This window comes from Balaenoptera borealis, assembly GCF_965194805.1.
Source record: "Balaenoptera borealis genome assembly, chromosome: 6".
In the NCBI taxonomy this organism is placed as follows: Eukaryota; Metazoa; Chordata; class Mammalia; order Artiodactyla; family Balaenopteridae; genus Balaenoptera; species Balaenoptera borealis.
In genome coordinates, this window is record NC_138863.1 from 86,380,485 (window position 1) to 86,401,510 (window position 21,026).

At 37.0% G+C, this 21,026-nt stretch overlaps 1 protein-coding gene across 18 annotated transcripts in view; it reads left to right on the forward strand.

The window, feature by feature from the left end:
* The window catches only part of GTDC1 (glycosyltransferase like domain containing 1), a 384,238-nt gene that overhangs the window by 240,935 nt on the left and 122,277 nt on the right, over positions 1-21,026 (forward strand). The gene's annotated exons all lie outside the window — the stretch shown is intronic.

Here is a 21,026-nt window from a genome sequence, read left to right on the forward strand (position 1 = left end):
AACTAGAGAAAGCCCGCGCACAGCAACAGAGACCCAACGCAGCCAAAAATAAATAAATAAATAAATAAATAAATAAATTTATTTAAAAAAAAAAATTATTGGGACACCAAAGAGTTTTTGTTTGTTGGGCTTAGACTAATTGATAGTTACTACATTAGATATTAAAACTGGGGAAAAAGTTTTAAAATCTACATTAAATCATTTAAAAGTAACAATAAAGAACCAAATACATGTTAACATAAATAACATATTTTTAGGAAAATAACTATATTTTACAAAACAATAAAAAGTAGTGAGAAGAGTAACATTATTTTACATTTTGTAAACCTGTAACATCTGTCTAAGTAGAAGAGAGCTGAATTCTCATATTTGATTAAATATTCAATCTGCTGCAATAGGTTGTTTTGGTGGAGGTTTATGAAGAAAATTCTGCCTCACAAAGAGAGACCGTAAAAGGATAGAGCATTTTAATGACCTATTCAGATTATTGTAGATATTCTTCTTTGCTACTACACCTGAACTTGACAAGTTGTGTCTCTTAAAGGTTAGTCTGAAACCACTCCATGACTCTTCATGCTCTGTTACTTGCTGTTTAAATGAATTTTGTAGCATCATGCATTGGTCACTTGGAAAATATAGGTTCACTGAATTATACAGCTCTTGCAAATGTTGACCCAGTTCCTTATTTCAAAGAATCACATTGTTAATATCACCACTGGTATCAGAGGAATTTTTGATCATTGGGAAGTTGTCCAGCTCACGATGTAGATACAGTGTTTTCCAAAATTCTACTTTTCATTTAAAATTCTGCATTTCAATTTGTTGACTTTGTCATTGCAACAAATATTATCAGTTGCTTACCTTGAAGTGACAGGTTCATATGGTTCATATTCGAGAAAATGGCTACCAGACACCCAAGTCTGATCGACAGTGGTTTGTCGGTCCATTGTTCTATTAAGTAAAATTGGTGTTTCATTTAAAAAGCAGCTAGTTTAGCTCACAACTCAATCATATAAATACTTTCCCTCAAGACAGCCATTGTACCTTGTGTATTTCCAGTTTTATCATGCAGAATATTAAGTCTCCTGAAGGGATGAAATTTAATAAAATTAGCAACTTTAAAGCTTCTTCAAGGACATTTTTAAGTGAAACTGATGTTTTGTTTTACTGCGAATGCAGTTGGTTAAGAATACAGTGACTGCTAGTTCAGTTTAGTGCCATTGCCCTGACTCATGCTAGGGCACCAGCGGTTTTACCCATCAGTGCTTTTTCACTATCAGGGCAATGTCAAGACAGTGAAAAAGGCAAACTACATCTTAGTATTATTATGAAAATAACTTGACTTTGCAGACTCCATTAAAGGGTCTTGAATACCCCAGGAATTCACAGACTACCCTTTGAGAACCACTGTCAAATGGAATTAATAATGACATATGCAAAATATGTCTGCCATCAGTCATTGGAATTGCCTAATTTTTAGTTCTCATACACGAATTTTTCTTGCCCTGAATGTTAATATACTAACATCTAGGTTTAGCAGTTGATAGCAAAAAAGTGTTGATGATATATAAGAAAACTTTCTCAGACCAAGCAGAATTTGTCTCAATGTGGGTTCAGGAGTTAGGAAGCCATGGGAGAGAGATCTTTGATGTAAGAAATTCTGTTCTGATCTTAAAGCCTCCGTGAGTGCCTCATAACTGGATGTGTTCTGGTTAAGAAAGGTGAGGTAGGGGCTTCCCTGGTGGTGCAGTGGTTGAGAATCTGCCTGCCAATGCAGGGGACACGGGTTCGAGCCCTGGTCTGGGAAGATCCCACATGCCGCGGAGCAACTAGGCCCGTGAGCCACAACTACTGAGCCTGCGCGTCTGGAGCCTGTGCTCTGCAACAAGAGAGGCCGCAATAGTGAGAGGCCCGCGCACCGCGATGAAGAGTGGCCCCCGCTTGCCACAACTAGAGAAAGCCCTCGCACAGAAACGAAGACCCAACACAACCATAAATAAATAAATTAATTAAATTTAAAAAAAAAGAAAGAAAGAAACGTGAGGTAGGAGTGGCCTGTGACTCAAGGTGGGGAGTTTGAAATTGTTAGTGTAGCAATAGTTATAAGTTCCACCATGACCTCATCACTTGGAAAGTAGGGAAATGGTCAGAGCTTTTCATTTAAAGCAAAATGACTTTTTATGAGCTATATGATATTTGCAGTATTTTCCATAAAGTAATGATAAAACAAATTTATGCAAAGTTGACAATGGTTAAGGATGTAAATTTGGAAAGGAAAAGGCCCAGTCATTAAGAAATAAAAACAGATTTGAGGCATACTTAGGTAAATCATGTGCTATAACATAGAAAGAATTTGACATACTATATTTTTAGTAACTTTGGTGATTTCTAACTGAAAACAAATGATTGATATAAAATGGAAAATGATGCTTTATTACTTGAGAGTAAAAATAAATTATTCTTTTCATTATTGGACTCTCTGAGGTTTAAAAATACAGTTTTGCGAACAAAATTGATTGCTGCCTTCTCAAAGGATGTGTGTTGGATGATTGGATGTTACGCTTTCCAGGCCAAAATAACTTATCCTGGTTTTCTTGTTGCTCAGATAGCTTGGGAAAAATTTGGTGAGTAGCTGGTTTTAAATCTTTCGGGTTTTACTGGTCATTAGAATACTTAGAATAGAATACTTTTGATGAGCAGTCTTTAGGTGCCACAGCAGAATGTGAACAGAGAGACAAAGTGCTGGCTTTTGTAGACCAATGTTCTTTGTTCTATTTCCGTGTTATGTTTAAATCTGTTTTTCTAAGGGAGACATGATCCTCACAGAATTATAGTTCTGGAAAAGATGGTCATGTGGTCTGGCCATCTGCCTTTCAGCACACTCCACCAAAGATTCCTCAGACCTGTGAGAATCCATCTTACTGGTCCTGATCTCTAAAAAGATGAGTCCATACACGCTTTCCAGGAGCACTGTCATTTCTCAGTTAAATACTCTTAATGTAAGGAATATCTGCCTTATAAATAATTATTGTAAGTAAGCTAATTTAAGATTGACTGGGAATAATGGGTAACTGCTCTTTGAAAGGGATCCTCTAACCAGTTCTGTATTTATCCATCAATTGGACAGTCAAAGCTCATGTGAATAATAAGGTTCTTTCTAGTTGATTATAGTTATTCCTAATTCAGTGATAAGTTTTCTTAAGTTGTATGTCTTTACCTAGAGGTGTTTGTTTGTTTTGTTGTTGTCTGTTTGTTTTTGTCTTTAAAGAATTTCAAGTGAACTCTGGCATTTCAGAAATGAAAAACTCTCTAGAGAATTTTACTAGAATCTTTAAAAAGTTGTAATCAAATACCTGGCTTAAATGATTATGTGTTATATCACCAAATAGTTTTATTTTGTCTTCTAACATAGTACTATCAGATGTGTCTCTGGGAGCCTATTCCAGGATTTTTAATTAGTAGGAAAATAAATACCGGGAAATTCATGGCCAGAAAATAGCCTTACAAAATCCCCATTTATAATTTCCAAAATTCCATTCATAGGTCCCTTGCTAACTAAATTTCAAACCATTGAACATATGAAAAAGATAACAGATTCAACATTTAGTTTCTCATTGCCTCTTGGGCTGTTTTTAACTTTCTAACAGAGTTTGTCAACATAAAGAACTTCCACCTATAGTCATTACTGTCTAGGTGGTGTTATCTCTAGAATATCATAAACTAAAGCTCTTGTTACCATTTCCTGCCTAATAGGGTTAAAAAGTTTTCTAAACTTGACTCATTTATTAAACATGCTAATTGCTGCACAAGATGCTATTTGATTATGGTATGTTTATGACAGTTATCTTCATCTGCTCAAGGCTCATGTCTGCCTTTGCTTCTCTCTATCACAACTTTTTTGATCAGATCCTTATACCAGACATTTACTTAACACCACAGGTCAAAGGTGAGTGAGTTATGAAGTAGATAGCTGGGTGATACAAATGTATGGATGGATGAGTGGGTGGGTGGATGGATGGATGGATGGGTAGGTGGGTAGGTAGATAATTTCTTTGTTACACATATTTGTGTCATGTATATGACTGTGTGTGTGTTTATTTCTTACATTAAATAAAATTAAATATATTTCTCCTTCCTAGTCACTAAACCTTTCTCCACATTATCCCAACTGATGTGGCTTCTGTTCATTCAGCCCACTCTTTCCTCCCTCATTCAGGAGTAATATCCCTCCTGTTGCTCTTCAGAGATGCCCTGAAATCCTCTGCCTTCTGTGGACATCTGCCCTAATTTAAGTTCCCCTGATTGTGAATTTCTGTGCAGCAATGGCACTGTGCAATCCACTGCACCACATGAATGTGTAACAGAGCTTCGCACTTTTCACACTGCTTCCTAGCCTGACTCATTTCATGTTGTAAATGATGTCGATTGTTTTAGATCCTAAGGTCCTCCAGGACAGAAACAGAAACTTGTTTGTTTGTTTATTTGTTTGGGGAGACCTTTTCAATGGCATCTAGCCAGAATACCTGGCATGTAGGAAACTTACTTGATGTTACTTAATGTTGATGGTGATGAATTAGAAGATGACTCTTTGATGATCGACTCTTACTTGCTCAGTAAATCCAGTTGAGGACAAGTGTCTCATCCTGGGAAGAAAGAGTGAAAATATAAATGGATTAGATTAACTGAATGACAGGTGGAGATGGTCATGAGATCAGCATCACTTTTACAAAGCATGCTTTCGTTTGTTTTTGGTTTGTTTTTTTTTTAATGAAATGCCTTTATAGGAGTTGTAAATACAAATCCTTCGGGACTTTGTTAAAATGGAATAATTCATTTTAACAGAAGGGTAGTAGGAAAAGTGAAATGATGGAGTTTTGGAAGAAAGGTTCAAACTGGTCAAAACCAAAGTAATTTCTTACTTATCATTGAAAACTAAATCTGGAAGGAGAGATCCTTGTAGGTTATTTTTTTACCTACCCCTCTGCCATAATCCAGATGTGTAAATCATTTTTAAATAATCCATTGAAATTACTTTCTAAACTCCTGTTTACAGTCCCAAGTGAATGAGGTTCTATGGCTTTAGATTACCCAGACCAAGGTTCAGTGACCAGATTTTTCTTTCTTTTTTTTTTTAACTCAATCACACCAAAGAATTCCAAGGTAGAATTGCAATAACTATTATAAATTATGTAAGGGTTTTTTTCTCTTGTATCATCTTTATTGGCTATGCAGCTAATTAGCTATTTCAGCACTATTCAGGCTAGCATCACTTGTTGGTTAAACAAAAGAAGGGGAAATTTCAGAACACAAAGAACCGAAATGTTTGAGATTTGTTCTTCCTCAGATATATACCTCAGAGTGCCTATCTCCTGTTGAAGGAAATAATTTGTCATGATCTTAGTCAAAAGCATTCCTCTCTTTGCTGTCCTTTTTTATTAATTTAGATATGTTTCTAAGATGAGAAATGATGTTACTTCTAATTATGGTTACATGTAGTTAATTTCCTTCTTTTTTCCTAAGCTTGGTGTGAAAGGCAGTTTCCTCCAAAAGAGGGGCGGTAGTCGGGGGAGCTGGTTACCGGGAGGGGAGAATACTGATAGAGCTGATCTTCCTGTTGCCTTAGCAACAGATTTATTTATTAGGGGTTGAAATGACATGAGTTAATATACCGCATACCTGCTGATCGGCAAACTCCCCTATTTCAGCTGCAGGTGACAATTAAGTCCTGGACAGCTACAGCCAAGGGTTAATGTTCCTCATTAGGAGAACTAGGTCATTACCGGGAAATCAAGGCACTTAAGGCAGCATGGGTAAAATACAAAATTCAGCATCTAGATGAGTGAGGCTTTTTTATGTTAATTAACCTTATTTTCCTAGGTTTAAAAAAAAATCTTATATGCACATGACAGTGGATCAATTAATTGGAAAAAAGAGGTAGTTTACTTATTCTGAGTTGTCTTCATTTCCTTTGCAAGGATTTCATTATTTTATGGAAAATTCTTATGTCTATATGATGAGTAAAAAGGGTATTAAAATTAAGAAGGGAATCATCATGGAAATCAGCTTTACCACAAGGGAATGAGCAAATAAAAGCCTTGGAAATGAAAATAAATAAGCTTTGCTAATAATACCTCACCTAAGGAGCAGAATATAAGCCCATCAGAGCTGGGAGATATTTAGAGGTACTTCTTTGCTTCTTTATTAAGCAGTTACATAGTTATTTGACCTTCAGAAACTGAAACTTTGGAAAAGTGATTCCAAGTGGTTTGTAAACATTCTATTTGCAGAAAGCCTATAGCAGTTTAACAAACAATAACTTTCCAGTTCATAATTGGCTTTTTTTAATACCAATAAAATTAGATACATTAGTTGAAAGCTTTTATTAAAATGTCTGAGTGGGTGTTTTTTTCACTTGATAAGTTCATAAATAATGTATCAAGCCCCTTCTGAAAGCTTTGTTTTCTTATTTCTTTAAAGAGCCTTTATATTGAAAGGGGGGTATTTACAGAGTAGAAAAAGATTTATTGCCCAGAATCCTATTTTATCTTCATTACTGTACTGCCTCCATTGAAATCACTTCTTTCCAGTTCTTTGACTTCTGGTAACTTTCTCTGTGGGACATAAACAAAAGCCAAAAGGTGCACTTACCATCAATATCCCCTAAAATACTGTCCCTTCAACATCAAAATCAAAATCACTTTGTTTCTCCTCCCTCTAACCATATACTATAAACTGTCCTTATTAATGTGAAAATAATTGACTTCCAGAAACTTAGTTTAGAACTTTTGTTGGCATTTCTCCTCCCGTCAGAAAAAAATGTACATCTCTCCTTTAATTGATTATCTCTCTGTGATTCAGTGTATATTTTCATCTCCTCCTCCAAATTGTTTTCCTATTATATAAGTGAAACTGGTCCCACAGATACTTCTTTAGAAAATACCATTCTAGTAAACCTTTGTTAGGAGCATGTAGATTGCCACTTACCATCTGATTTAGCATAAAATTTCTGCTTTAGGTGTCACCTCTCAAGGCTGAAATTAGACATGATCCTTACACAACTGCCTCTTTTCACCTGCCCTGGCCGATCCTTGGTTTTAACAAGAACTCTTTTAAAGGAGAAATTTTTTCCTCAATTTCAGAATTGCCACCCGAGAGCCAGAGTTCTGGAATAAGGCAGTATGGAAGAGACTTGTTAACTTTTCTCCAACGTGTCTTTCTCTTTTTCTTGGGGACACAATTGGACCACATTTTCCAGCTTCCACCGCAATTTGGTGTGGCTGCGTGACTGGTCTTAGCCAGTAAATGTAAGCAGAAGTGATGTGGACCACTTCCAGGCCTGGGCTATAAAAATGTCCCACCAACATTCCGCCACATTCTCTTTCCCTTTGAGTGGACAGACACGGAAGGCACTTCTTGAAGATGACAGTGCCTCTTTTGACTTGGGTCATTGGATTGACCCCCAATAAAGAGGGCTGCCCTTTGATCTGCCCACCTGCCTACTACTCTGACATGCACCATTATACATTTTTTAATCCATATTTTTTAGTGCAGCCACCCTACCTGAATGAATGCAGACAGCCATTACAATAATCTAGGTAAATGTGGTGGTTTCCCTAGGGTAGTGGCAATGGATGTTGTAAGAAGTAATCAGGATATATTTTAAAGATTTTGACCTAAGTGGATAAACGCAGGTACTGTTTGCTGAGGTGGGGAAGGTAAGGTTTAGAAAGTTTGCATTTGAACATACTGAGTGAGAGGTATCTTTTAGACATGCAAGGGGAGGTTTCAAGTTGGAAGCTAGAAATACAAGTCTTTTATTCAGTTGAGCAGTTAGGACTGAAGATAGAAATGTGGGTGTTATCAGCATTGATATGTTCGATTCCCATAAAACATTTAAAAAATATGTTGGATTTTAAGTCTTATAAATTACATTTTTAAGTTTTCTGATTTTAAACGTTGAATTCATCTTGATTCTGTGGACAGCGGTTGTAGCCTAGTGATAGTTACAGCGTAGTAAAGTCTGGTCTCTCTACAAGTCCTGGTGTCACAGTTACCAGACAAGTTATCTACTCTCTAACTTCAGTTTTCTTCTTTATATGATGAGAATAATGTTGAGTACATTATAGGATTGTTCTGAGGATTAAAGAAGATGATACATGTAAATGAGTTACCACAGTTCCTGCTAGAGAATAAGCACTTAATAACCATTAGCTATTATTATTACTAAATAATACAGAGTACTTCATTCCCTCACATAGAATTGTCACTTTTGCCCACCATCTCTTATTGGTCAAAATCAATTTTTTCTTAACTCCCTGGAAAAAGAAAAGAAAAGAAACAGCTAAATAAAGTCGTCTTTTTTTGTCTTCATTTTCAGCCTACCCAAAACAAGTACATACTGTACAGAAAAATGGAATTAAGCTACAGAGCAAACACTTCTAAGGAGCAGCATCTGCCTTGTAAATGAAGTTTATAAAAGGCTACCAAATGTCCCTTCACATTTTTATGATTGTTAGGGTATTACTAAACCTGGATGGAAAAATGTTTTTTGAGGCTCTTACATCAAGCCCCCAAGGTGTCAATATCACAAATTATTTCCGTTTTTTACAAGATGGCTGCCATGAGCCTTCACTTAGGAATGGCAGTGCTGTTTGAGCAGGACTTATATAGTTTTAAAGGTATGATTTGCTAAAAGGCACTTTCTACCTTTATAATTGTCAAATTTTACACACAATTTTTTTTAAAAAACAGCTTTAATGGGATATAGTTTATATATCACAAAATTCATCCATTTTAAATAATACAACTTAATGATTTTTAATCAATTTACAGAGTTCCATAACCATCACCATAATCCAATTTTAGAACGTTTTTATCACCCCAGAAAGAATCCTCATGCCCCTTTGCAGTCAATCTCTGTTCCCACCCCGACTCCAGGAAACCACTGATCTGCTTACTCTCTCTACAGATTTGTCTTTTCTGGACATTTCATATAAATGGAATCATACACTAGGCGGTCTTTTGCATATGCTTTCTTTCACTTAGGTCAATGTTCCTGAGGTTTGTCCATGTTGTAACAGGTATCAGTAGTCCGTTCCTTTCTAAGGCTGAGTAATATTCCATTGTATGGCTATAACACATTTTGTTTATTCATTCATCATTTAATAGACATTTTGACTCTTTCCACTTTTTTGATTATTGTGAATAATACTCCTATGAACATTTTCATAAAGTCTTTGTCTACACGTATGTTTTCATTTTCCTTGGGTAGATACCTAGGGGTGGAATTACTAAGTTGTCTGATAAATGTACATTTAACTTTTTAAGAAACAAGCAGATCACATTTAAGGATAACACCTATTAACTCTTCCTCCCTAGATTCATTCACTCATTTAAAAATGTTTTTGAACTTTTTCTAAAACCAGCCACTGTACTAAGCACTAGATATAGTCAACTCTCGGTTATCCTCTGTCGTTGGAATGAAATGTAGGCTGGATGTTTAAAATCTCCTCATTATTCATTAACCTAATGCTGGGCATTCTTTCAGGTGTCTTCAGCAAAAAGTCTATGATGCTAATGGGTCTGTTATCCCAAACAGGTACCAAACGGGTATGTGATAGTTTGCTTCCAGGAATCCAAGAAGAAAGGCATAATCCTCTGCTCGCTAAAAGTCCAGAGTCTAGGAAGGGAGACAGATACATAATGCCTGCATAGATCTCATTGTCCCTGCCACTTTCTAAAAGATAACATGCTGAAATTCTGACTCCTGCTTTTTTCCCCTAAGTTATTTTACACTCATTTATGAATGGTACATTAATGACCCTTACATGCAGCTCCGAATGGTTGTCTTGTTTGGTTCCTCTTCATTTAAATCTCTTATTAGTTTTCGATGGCTACCATAACAAAATACCACACCACTGACAGCTTAAAACAAGAGAAATCTATTCTATCACAGTTCTGGAGGCCAGAAGTGAAAAATTGGTATCACTGGGCTAAAATCAGGATGTTAGCAGAGCTTGACTCCCTCTGGAGGGTCTAAGGAAGAAGGCTCCTTCCCTTTTCCTTACATCTTCCAGCCTCTAATGGCCACCAGCAATCCTTAGTCTTAGTCTCTGTTCTCTGTCTCTGGGGTCACACTGCCTTCTCCTCTTCCGTCTGTATCAAATCTCCCTTTGCCTTCCTCTTATGAGGACGTATGTGATTGCATTTAGGGCCCACCCAGATATTCCAGGATAATCTCCCTATCTCAACATCCTTGACTTAATCACATCTACAAAGTCCTTTTTTGCCAAATAAGGTAACATTCACAAGTTTCAAGGATCAGAATGTGGAGATCTTTTGGGGGGCCATTATTCAACCTAACAAAAGCTGCATATGCAATCAGTATGAAGTCGTTCATTCATTCATTCATTCATTCAATACTTCTTGAGCATATAGTACATGCCAGGCAGTGAAATAAGCATTGAGGATATAACTGTAAGGAAAAATTCACACATATAGTCCTTGCCTGCTTGGGGCTTCAATAGCTATTAATCAAATAAAATTTGCCTGAGATAAGCATTACAAAGGAGAAATGGAAAGACAGAATGATATGTAACTTTTTTGTAAACATGTTACACATTTATTTTAAATACTTTAAATAATAAAGAAATGTACAAATGAGGAAGTTTTAAAAACCTCACTGAAAAAAATCTGCCATACAAAAGTAATTGCCATTCTTGATGTTTCTTTCATTCCATATTCCTGTCTACTAATTTTTGATTTTTTCAATAATTACCATAGTGATTTTAATATACAAACTTACCCATACATTTACCTCTTTCCTTGCCTCTTATTCCCTCTTGCACATTAGACCTTTCCTTCTGCCCAAAGAATTGCTTTTAGTGAGAGAGTGCTCGTGGCAAACTCATCTGAAATTATCTTTTATTTCTCTCTTGTTTTTTAAGGATATCTTTTCTGAGTATTCAATTCTAGGTTAAGATTACATTCTTTCGGCTTTATTTTGCTATCAAGAAGTTACTTAATCGAGCTTTAATCTCTAGCTACTTTAAAGATCTTGTCTTTGTCTTTGGTGTGCTTCACTTTCACATGTGTGTAGGAATGGATTTCTTTCTTAAGCTTACTTGGGATTTGTTAGAGTTTTTAAATCTTTGAATTGATGTCTTTCATCACTTCTAGAAAATATTCACAATTATATCTACAAATATTGCCTCTGCCTCATTCTCTCTCTCTCTTTTTTTTAGTATTCTGTGTCTTGATTTTTCTGAACATCTCTTATTTCTTACCCTTTCTTTCATGTTTTCCATGTCTTTTTTATTCTGGATCCTGGATATTTTCTTTAGGTTTATCTTTGAGTTTACTAATTCTCCCTTAATTTCAATCATTATATTTTACATCACTCAAACTTCTTTTTGTTAATTTTTCAATACTGCTTGGTCATTTTTAAAGTCCCCTGCTCTTCATATATTTAGTCTCTTCTTTCTTTTTTTTTAAATATGTCGTTGCCTTTTTTATAATTAATTAATTATGGCTGTGTTGGGTCTTCGTTTCTGTGCAAGGGCTTTCTCTAGTTGCGGCAAGTGGGGGCCACTCTTCATCGCGGTGCACGGGCCTCTCATTATCGCGGCCTCTCTTGTTGCGGAGCACAGACTCCAGACGCGCAGGCTCAGTAGTTGTGGCTCACGGGCCTAGTTGCTCCGCGGCATGTGGGATCTTCCCAGACCAGGGCTCGAACCTGTGTCCCCTGCATTGGCAGGAAGATTCTCAACCACTGCGCCACCAGGGAAGCCCCTAGTCTCTTGTTTCTTTAAACACTTCAAACATACAACTTTTATATTCCATGTTTGATAATTCCAATATCTGAAACCTTTGTGGGCCTGCTGTCTTTTTTCTCTTTGCTCATGGTGCCTTGTTTCCTATATGTTTTTGATTTTTGACTGCAAAGCCATATTTTTCGGAACTTTACCAAAGGGAATTCTTTGAGGATTGCCCAAGTTGTATCTGGATTTCTCCAGAGGGGATGTGTGTTGCCTCTAGTACTACTTCAGACTAAATTCTCAGTTAAGGTTGTTTGTTTTTAAGACCATTCAGGTAGCTTGATGTCAGGTTTCAGACTTATTTCAAGGCCGATGTGAAATTTGTAAGGGAAATTTTACTACTCTGTAACAGCAGCATATATCTTCACAATATCTCTCCCGTAGATGCTTTCCTTTCCATCTTACTGCTGTACCATACCCCTGGTTCAATCCTTATTAATGTAAACCTAGACTATCATAATAACCTTCTCATTTTCTCTTCTCCGACCTTAGCACCCTCCAGTTCAAAGTGGAGTAAATATCCCAACCTTCTTCATGTCATTTTGCTCAGAGACCTTCTGTGGCTTTCACTTACCACATCATTGATCTCAACATTGGCTGCCCATTAAAATGAGGAGTTTTGGGGGGGTTTTTTTGTTTTTTTAATTAAGAATGCCTGTTCCCCTCATACCAAATAAACCTGAATTTCTGAGAGTGGGAACCTTGCGTCAATTTTGTTTTTTTTTTTTCAAGCATCCCAGTCAACTCTGATGTGCAGCCAAGATTGAGAAATACTAATCTGCAGAAATTTTTTTTTGATAAAGGAATTGCCTTAATCCAGCAGTTAAGACCTTATAGGATGGTGGTGCTCAACCCTGCCTGCACGTAAGACAATACTCAAGTGCAAGCCCCACCCTGAGGGATTCTGATTCAGTTGGTCTGAGATGAAGCCCAAGTACTGGTGTTTTTAGTAGTTCCTAAGATTTGCAATGTGCCAGATTGAGAACCACTGCTCTCGGATGACAAAGTCACAGGCTTACAGTCACCAAGCTGGTAGCATTAATGAGTAAAAAAGGCTAGCTGGGAACTGTGAAGGCTGGAGAGCACCACCCCTGCAGAAGGTGCAGGCCGCCCTCAGCTCTTACTGATGGCAAAACATGGCCACCACTTAGCAAGCCTGCTCTACGTACAGCCCCATCTCACTTCTCCAGTCAAATCTTAAGAGTACTTGAAAAATAAGCAAATATACTCTCTATTTATGAGTATGTATGTATACACACCCCTCCAACCAGGAATTAGGGAGTATATGTTCATTCACCTTGCTTTTTCCCCAGCTCAGTGCTTTTGCTCCTGTTCTATTCCTTAACTTCAGTGCTGTCCTTTCTCCTCCGTATCTGTCTAAATCATCACCATCCTCTAAGGGTCAGGTCAGGTTTTCTCTGACCTGACAATGGAGAGCTGATGACTGAAGGAAGCGGGTGTTTTGGGAGGGACGTGTTCCCTTTTGTCTTACATAAACCACTCTCCTTGGGGTTCTATTTATCTTGCACACGCTTTGGAACTTAAATAAAACAAAGCTTTATATGGTTAAGCTTATTGGTGTTTTAGCTTTATGATTACCACCAGATAGTTTTGTAAATGGATATTTATTACATTAAGAAATCTATCATAGGGACTTCCCTGGCAGTCCAGTGGTTAAGACTCCGTGCTCCCAGTGCAGCGGGCATGGGTTCCATCCCTGGTCGGCAGACTAAGATCCCACGTGCCGCATGGTGTGGCCAAACAAAATTAAAAAAAAAAAAATGTTGAGCATTCTTTATATAATATAGTAGACAGATATTAGAAATGAAGAGTTCTTAACATGTGGATTAGTTAGTTAGGTAAGGATTAAAAAGCACTAAGACTGAATAAGAGGTATTTTTAGTAGATAAAGTGAATAAGAGGTAAGGAAAAATAAAAACAGAATATCTCAAAATCTGATTTATGCTGGGGAAAGATGAGTCAATAGGAATGTCTTAAGTAAAATAATAGCAAAAACAAGCACCATTCATTCCTTAAGCTAAAATGTTTATGTGCAAGGCATTTATTTAAAAAATATATTACATATAAACTACTATGTATAAAATAAATAAGATACAAGGATGTAATGTACAGCACAGGGAATATAGCCAGTATTTTATAATAACTTTAAATGGAGTGTCATCTATAAAAATGTTGACTCACTATGTTGTACACCTGAAAGTAATATAATACTGTAAATCAACTATACTTGAATAAAAAAATAACAAAAATATATATTACAATAATATTTCCCTTTTAGATGAAAGAACTTAAATTTGTAATTTAGCCATTTGTAAAAGAGCCATGTTAAATGAACTTGAACTATAGTCCTAAGTAAAAGGAATCCAAGATATAAGCATTCCCTCATTGATTTATTTACACATTCAGTACATGTTTACAAGGGGCAAGGAAGTTGGCATCCCCAGTGCCCACGTACACCAGGTTGTAATTTGTGAACACAGACTGCCTAGTTCGAATCCCAGTTCTGCCCTTTACCACTGGGCCACTTTGGGAACTTGCAAAGCGTCAGTTTCTTCGTCTATAAATTATGTGGAAGAATGTTACCTACCTCACAGAGTTGTTGTGAGGAGGCAATGATTTTATCCATCCAGTGGTCTTAGAATAGTTCCTGATCCATATAAGGGCTGTATAAGTTTATGCTCTTATTATTAATCTTTGCTTCCCTATAACTCAACTCTGTTACGTCAGGGTTCTCTCAGTGGATTTATGACAATTCAGTAAAATTTAAGTTCTCCCTTCTTTCTCCTCCAAGTAGCACTTAAGTTCTAAGGATGCTTAGGAACGTCAGTGAAGAAAGCTTGGTCTCAATGGGCACATGGCCACATTGGCATCCTTTGAAAGGAATATTGTCCGGTCTGGTTCTTGGTGGTCACCCCACAGAGCTGGTGTCTAGTACGTTTAGTTCCCATCTGCCTGTACGCTGAGTTGTTCACCCTGTGTGCACTGCAGGGGCCTCTCAGTGTAATGCAGTGCCACCTGTGTCCCGCTGGCTGTCTGGAAACTTCTTTCTCTTACTCAGGGTTTTTGGAATTTTTGGTTGCTCTCCCATTCCACTTCTGGACCTCAGAAAACTCAGCAAATCTCCTTGTAGTCTTCCCAGACCCAGGCTGTTTATTTTCCTCAGTTGATCCCATGTCGTGCTGGCCACAGGAGCTGCTGCAAAGCTGCTGGTTTCTAGAGGAAAAGGCACAAGACCAGGGTCACTCTCCCAACAAACAGGCTCTCTGTCACCCTGTTTACCCCAGTTTTCAGCCCTGGAATCCACTCAACCTTGTCTCTGTTCTCTCCAACGTGCCTCCCTTAGCCCATCCTTAGATTTTTGGGCTGGGGGGCTGGGGGGTGGCAGTGTAGGGAGAGTGTTGAGAGAAACCTACTTAGTATTATTCTCCAAAATTATTGATTAGACCTCAGCCTCAGAATTTTGATGTGGAAATCAAGAATTAACCATTGTTTGCCTTCTCTCTGCATTTCTGCCTAATAACCCTACCTTAAGGGCAAAGACTAGAACATCCTTATTGCCAGGGGGTGGGGGAGGAGCAGATTTGCGAAGTAGGAAATACCGAGGGAGGAAGCCTATTAAGCACATTGATTAATACTTCAAATATTATCCTTCTACACATGTATTGATAGGGCTTCTTTTGAGACCCCCTGCCTCAGAGAGCTCCCAGATAATTGCATTACAACATAATAAGTGAAAACCCAGAAGAGGAAGCAACTAATTTTGCCTGGAAAAGTCAGGCAACGCTTCACCGAGGAAGTAAGGGTAATTGAAAGAGGGATTCCATTAGACACAGTACTCCTCAGCTCCTGACCCACATGTGTTGCAAGAAAGAACACTGAACTAAACTGGATGTGAACTTGAACTCAGGGAGCCAGAAAGACTCAGCGAGAACTGGCCATAGTGCTTTTCTTCTTGTGTCCATTTGTAAGTCTACATTGAGGTGAACAGTCTGGTGGACACGATCCCTCCATCCCTCCATCCCTTGTGTATGAGGCTGCCCCCTGGGCTAGAATGAAGTTGGTGGATAGCAGCTTGACACCCGCAGTCCTCCCTGAGGTCCTAGAAAGCTCTGGTCTTCTCTTGTGTCAGAGCCCAGAACTTCTGAACTGGAGGCTATTTTATTTTACTTTACTTGCATATTATATTGTATTTTTTTTCAAGTATTTTTTAAATTAATTTTTATTGAAGTATAGTTGCTTTACAATGTTGTGTTAGTTTCTTGCTGTACAGCAAAGTGAATCAGTTATGCATATACACATATCCACTCTTTTTAAGATTTCCTTCCCATTTATGTCACCACAGAGCATTGAGTAGAGTTCCCTGTGCTATACAATAGGTTCTCATTAGTTATCTATTTTATACATAGTAGTGTATATATGTCAATCCCAATCTCCCAATTCATCCCACCCTCCCCTTCCCCCTTGGTAACCATAAGTTTGTTCTCTACATCTGTGACTCTATTTCTGCTTTGCAAATAAGTTCATTTCTACCATTTTTCTAGATTCCACATATAAGCGATATCATACGATATTTGTTTTTCACTTTCTGGCTTATTTCACTCTGTATGACAGTCTCTAGGTCCATCCACGTCTCTGCAAATGGCACTATTTCATTCCTTTTTATGGCTGAGTAGTATTCCATTGTATATATGCACCACATCTTCTTTATCCATTCATCTGTGGATGGACATTTAGGTTTGGAGGCCATTTTAAAAGCTTTACCTGTTGCGTACCTAATCCTTATTTTAGGAGCCGGCCTCCAGCAAATGTGAAATGGAGAAGTTTTTCCATAGCAGGCACCGCCCCATCTTACTTTTGTGTACTATTTACCCTCCTCCTAGCATGAGCCATTTAGCTCTCACCTAGGCACCCCAAATTTCCTTTTGTTTGCTATTTCACACAATTCTAACCTTCCCTATGTGTTCTTCACATTTCAAAATCTCATCTTCTTGACCTTCCTGCTTTAACCATCGAGTTTACATACTCTTAGTAATCTGTTTCAATATATTAATCCACAAAGAATACAAGATACACACATATAATTTTAAATTAAATCCCACTAACGTGTACATACTTGCTAATATCTTGATGTCTTACCTCCGCAGGGATATTTGTGTTTTAAAGAGGTTGCTTGTTTACCTGCTTCTCCAAAATGAAACACAAAAAGGGAATTTTTGCTTATTCATCTAACCATCCAGCCATCAAATAATATTTAGTACCAACCTTCTGTGAACAGGTACTTTGTTAAAACTGTGCAACCAAGATATGTCAAAGGCTCCAGGCTTAGGGAACTTCAGGCATTAACAGTCACAGATGAGCTTTGTGGACAATGGACTTTCCTTCTTATCTCTCAGATCACAGCACAGGGGGAACAGGCTCTCTCCTTGACTGGAACTTAGACTCCTTGAGGGTTGGGTCTCCTGTTCTCTTCAGTCATACTTGCATCCCAGTGCCTTGTGTAAGTTCTGTCTGGCACGAAGAGGTGCCTAGTTCGCCTTCATCGAATAAATTCCTGACTTCGGAGACAAGGATATTCTTGTCCTAAGGCCAAAAACTTACACTAGATGAGAGATTTTATGTTGTTCTGAATTTTTATACTTTAAATAATACACTTGGACCCTAGAACCAACCACAATGTTTTGTTAGGTATCATTTTGAATATAAAGCTGGTCTGCTTGGCATTCTTCCTAAAGGTAATTGATATTCAAGTAAAGAAAAGACCCCTTTATAACCTCCCCTTGGTGGGTTTTATATTGCAAGTCCAATTTACAGATGAAAACACCTAAGAGGCATTTATTACATATCTGTCCTGTAAATGCATCAAAGATATAAAACCACTGACTTCTTTCTTTGACTTGAATGGTTAAAATTGTCCATCATTTTAATACTTCTGAAGTCTAAAATATACTAATATATAAGTTAACTTTTAAGTTTAAATAACTGTGAAAAAGTATTAAAACGTAATCACATAAAGCCAAATTAGAATATTGAAGAAACTCTATGCAAAAAACTGAAAAATTAATTCTTCAATTTTGATCTCAAATACATACTGCTCTCTAGAATATGGGTGAACTTTTTCCTAAATGAAAATATTGTCATAACTGAATATACACATACTACTGAATCTTTGGGTAAGTTCTCATTTGGAAAGTATGATACAGATTTCATTTTAAAAAAATGAAGTCCATAAAATCTGAGTCTAAAACAGAAGGAACAGGTTTTTTAATGTTTACCTTTTTAAAAGGTTCCCTTTATTTTAGGATGTTCATGGGAAATTCAACTTCCAGTGCCATTCTAATACATAAAAAAATGAATGTCAGGAAAAAAATTGTTTCATGTACCAGCCAATGTATTTCTGTAATCCTCCCAGAAAAGATGATTGTCAAACAGACTACTTCTTGCAAAAATGCCTTCTCTGTCTGATCTCTTACTTAGCACTTTATTCTCTGCTTCTCAGGACTGAACCAGGCTCAGGAAACCCTTAGTACCAGCAGCCCACAAGCCCTGTTGACGTCTTGGTAAGGAGGGATTTTGGTCTTGCACTCACAGCGCACTCTTCACCTTGGAGAAGTGCCTTCTACCAGCTGTCCCTGAGAATCGCAGGATATCCTCCATTTCACTTCCACCTGTCTGCCTTTTTGATCCTCATTATTTTGGGCAGCTTCTCCATCTATTGTGTGGTTCAGGGGGTTGATGTCTTATTGTTGTGGAAGATTACATTTGCACTCTATTTCCAGTTCTCCTTGTTGCCTTTGGGTAATGTCCAAGTGGAGAAGGGGGGAATGACAATTGACTCCCCTGATCTCAGTTGTAATTATTTAGGACAGTGATTTGATATGATGTTATAATAGTTCTTGGAAGGAATGATGAGCATCTGAACTATATCAAGAAAGGAAAAACATACTTGGGTGATAATAAGGAGTTGGTTCGGGGATTGATTGTTGATGTGAGGGTGTCTGGGCTAATCGTGGATTGGGTGATGAGATTCATGGTGGCACTTGACAGAACTAGGGATACAGTCTGAGAAGAAAAATTCAGTTAAGGACATGTGTGCCTTTATACACAAACACAAACTGTGCTTTAAATCACATTTGTAACTCTATGAAAAGCTCAATAATGGCACATTCCGCTTATACTATAAATTAACTGATTGTAAAGTATAGCAAACTTTATTTTTTGCCCAATTATGGTGACTATCAAACTCACTAGAATATTCTTAAATTCCCAGTTCTATAAATGAAGAATAAAACAATGATGATTACAATAATTATAACAACCACCATCCTTTATTGTGTATTTTCTGTTTACCAGGCACTGAAAATTGTTTCATATACATCATCTCAGTTAATCCTCTCAGCAGCTCTTTGAACTGAGTGTTATTAGCCAGATTGTTACAGATGAGGAAATTAAATCTCAGACAGGTTTAGTAATTTGCCCTGGATTACAGCTACTAAATATCAGAACTAGAATTTTAACCCTCCTTTCACTAGGCTGTATCGTCCATGTAAACTATTTTACATCATTCATTCTGATAAAACACACCATTAGAACTATAGTTATAGATGAATTGATTATTATTAGCTTTCAATAAGCATCTTCTTTTTGGGGGGGTTTACATACACCTCTAAAGCAAACTATTTAGTCAAAAAGATCTCTCACCAAATACACTATATAACATACTCGACTCTTCTTTGTTATCCATTCTTTACCAGAAATAAATTTTTCTGATACCTCCTAGTAATAAGTAGATTTAATTAATTAAGACTTTGGTTCATGAGACTTCTCATTCTGAAGAACCATTTCTTGAGCATTATAGTTAATTTATAGCATGTGATGCTATTACAATATTCAGAATCTTTTATCCTTTTCCATATGAATGATTAGTCTATCTTTGGTACCTAATGTGAGTAGTTCTTAATACCTTTAAATAATAAGCCGAAAAGACTGGGTAATGAAATTTGGGGGTGAACTTTTTTCTTTTATATTATTGTGAAAGGGACTAAGTAGAATAATACAGATTTATTTCATTTATGAGAATGTAGGAGAAGAGAGGAGATACATAATTAATACTGTTTATAAAATGAAAAAATGCAACATATGTAGTAACAAGAACACGTCATTTTGATCAGGTCTTTATAGAACAGACATCCCATACTGTGTTCCTCCTTTTCCACAGTCATTGCCATGACAATCTGGTATGCTTAGCAGTTGCTGCTTAGTAAGGGAGATGTCTCTTCTAGGAGATCTCTGTGTCAGCCAAAAAAACACAGCAGTCTCATTTGGGTCTAGAAATAAAATGAAATACATAAAATGAACAGAATTTTAGCATTTTTCTTCCCATTGAAAGGATTTTTTATGAGTCACTTTGCCCATTTCTACTTTAACATTTTTTAAATCAGAAGGAAGTTTTGGAGCGGAATTTTCTCTTCAAGTTAAGATTCTTTCCCATATGATTGAAGACCTTGTCATTTCTAGATGTGACAAAATGTCCACAACTGAATATGAAAACCTGTTATTAAGAATCGAAATTCATTTGGATGAAAGGCATCTAATAATCCAGGCCATGTTTAATTGTCCATTAAAAAAAAAAAAATGATCCTTCATGTCATTTCATAGACCTATCCTACTGTAATCTAAAAAATATAACTGACTCTATTCAGCCATGACAGAGCTATTATTCACTCACTCCAAAATCATATTTTGAGTGCCCACCATCTTCTGGAGTCAAAGGGTTTCACTGTTGTGGTAGGGATTTCAGACGAATCATAAGAGGACAACATACAAATAAATATGAAATAATGTAAAAGAACACATTCATGGAATCATCAGTAACTTGGGAGTGTTCTTGCAGGGATTCAGAGTGAGATGGGATTTCACAGGGATGACTACTAGTAACAATAAACTCAAAGTCAGTGAAAGAGGCAATGGGCAAAGAGTGGCAGAGAGGAGGGGAGAGTGTGTTCCAGACTCAGGAATTATAGACACAAGAGCTGTGGATGGAAAACAGCACAGAGACAGGAAGAGGATGAGAATGAATATGAGTATCAACACTCATTTGAGGGAATGAGTTGATTGAAATATTTGAATGTTGGATAGGGTGGCTTAATTTCAATTTAGTGGGTTTTTAGTATGCATTTCAGAGAAGAGATA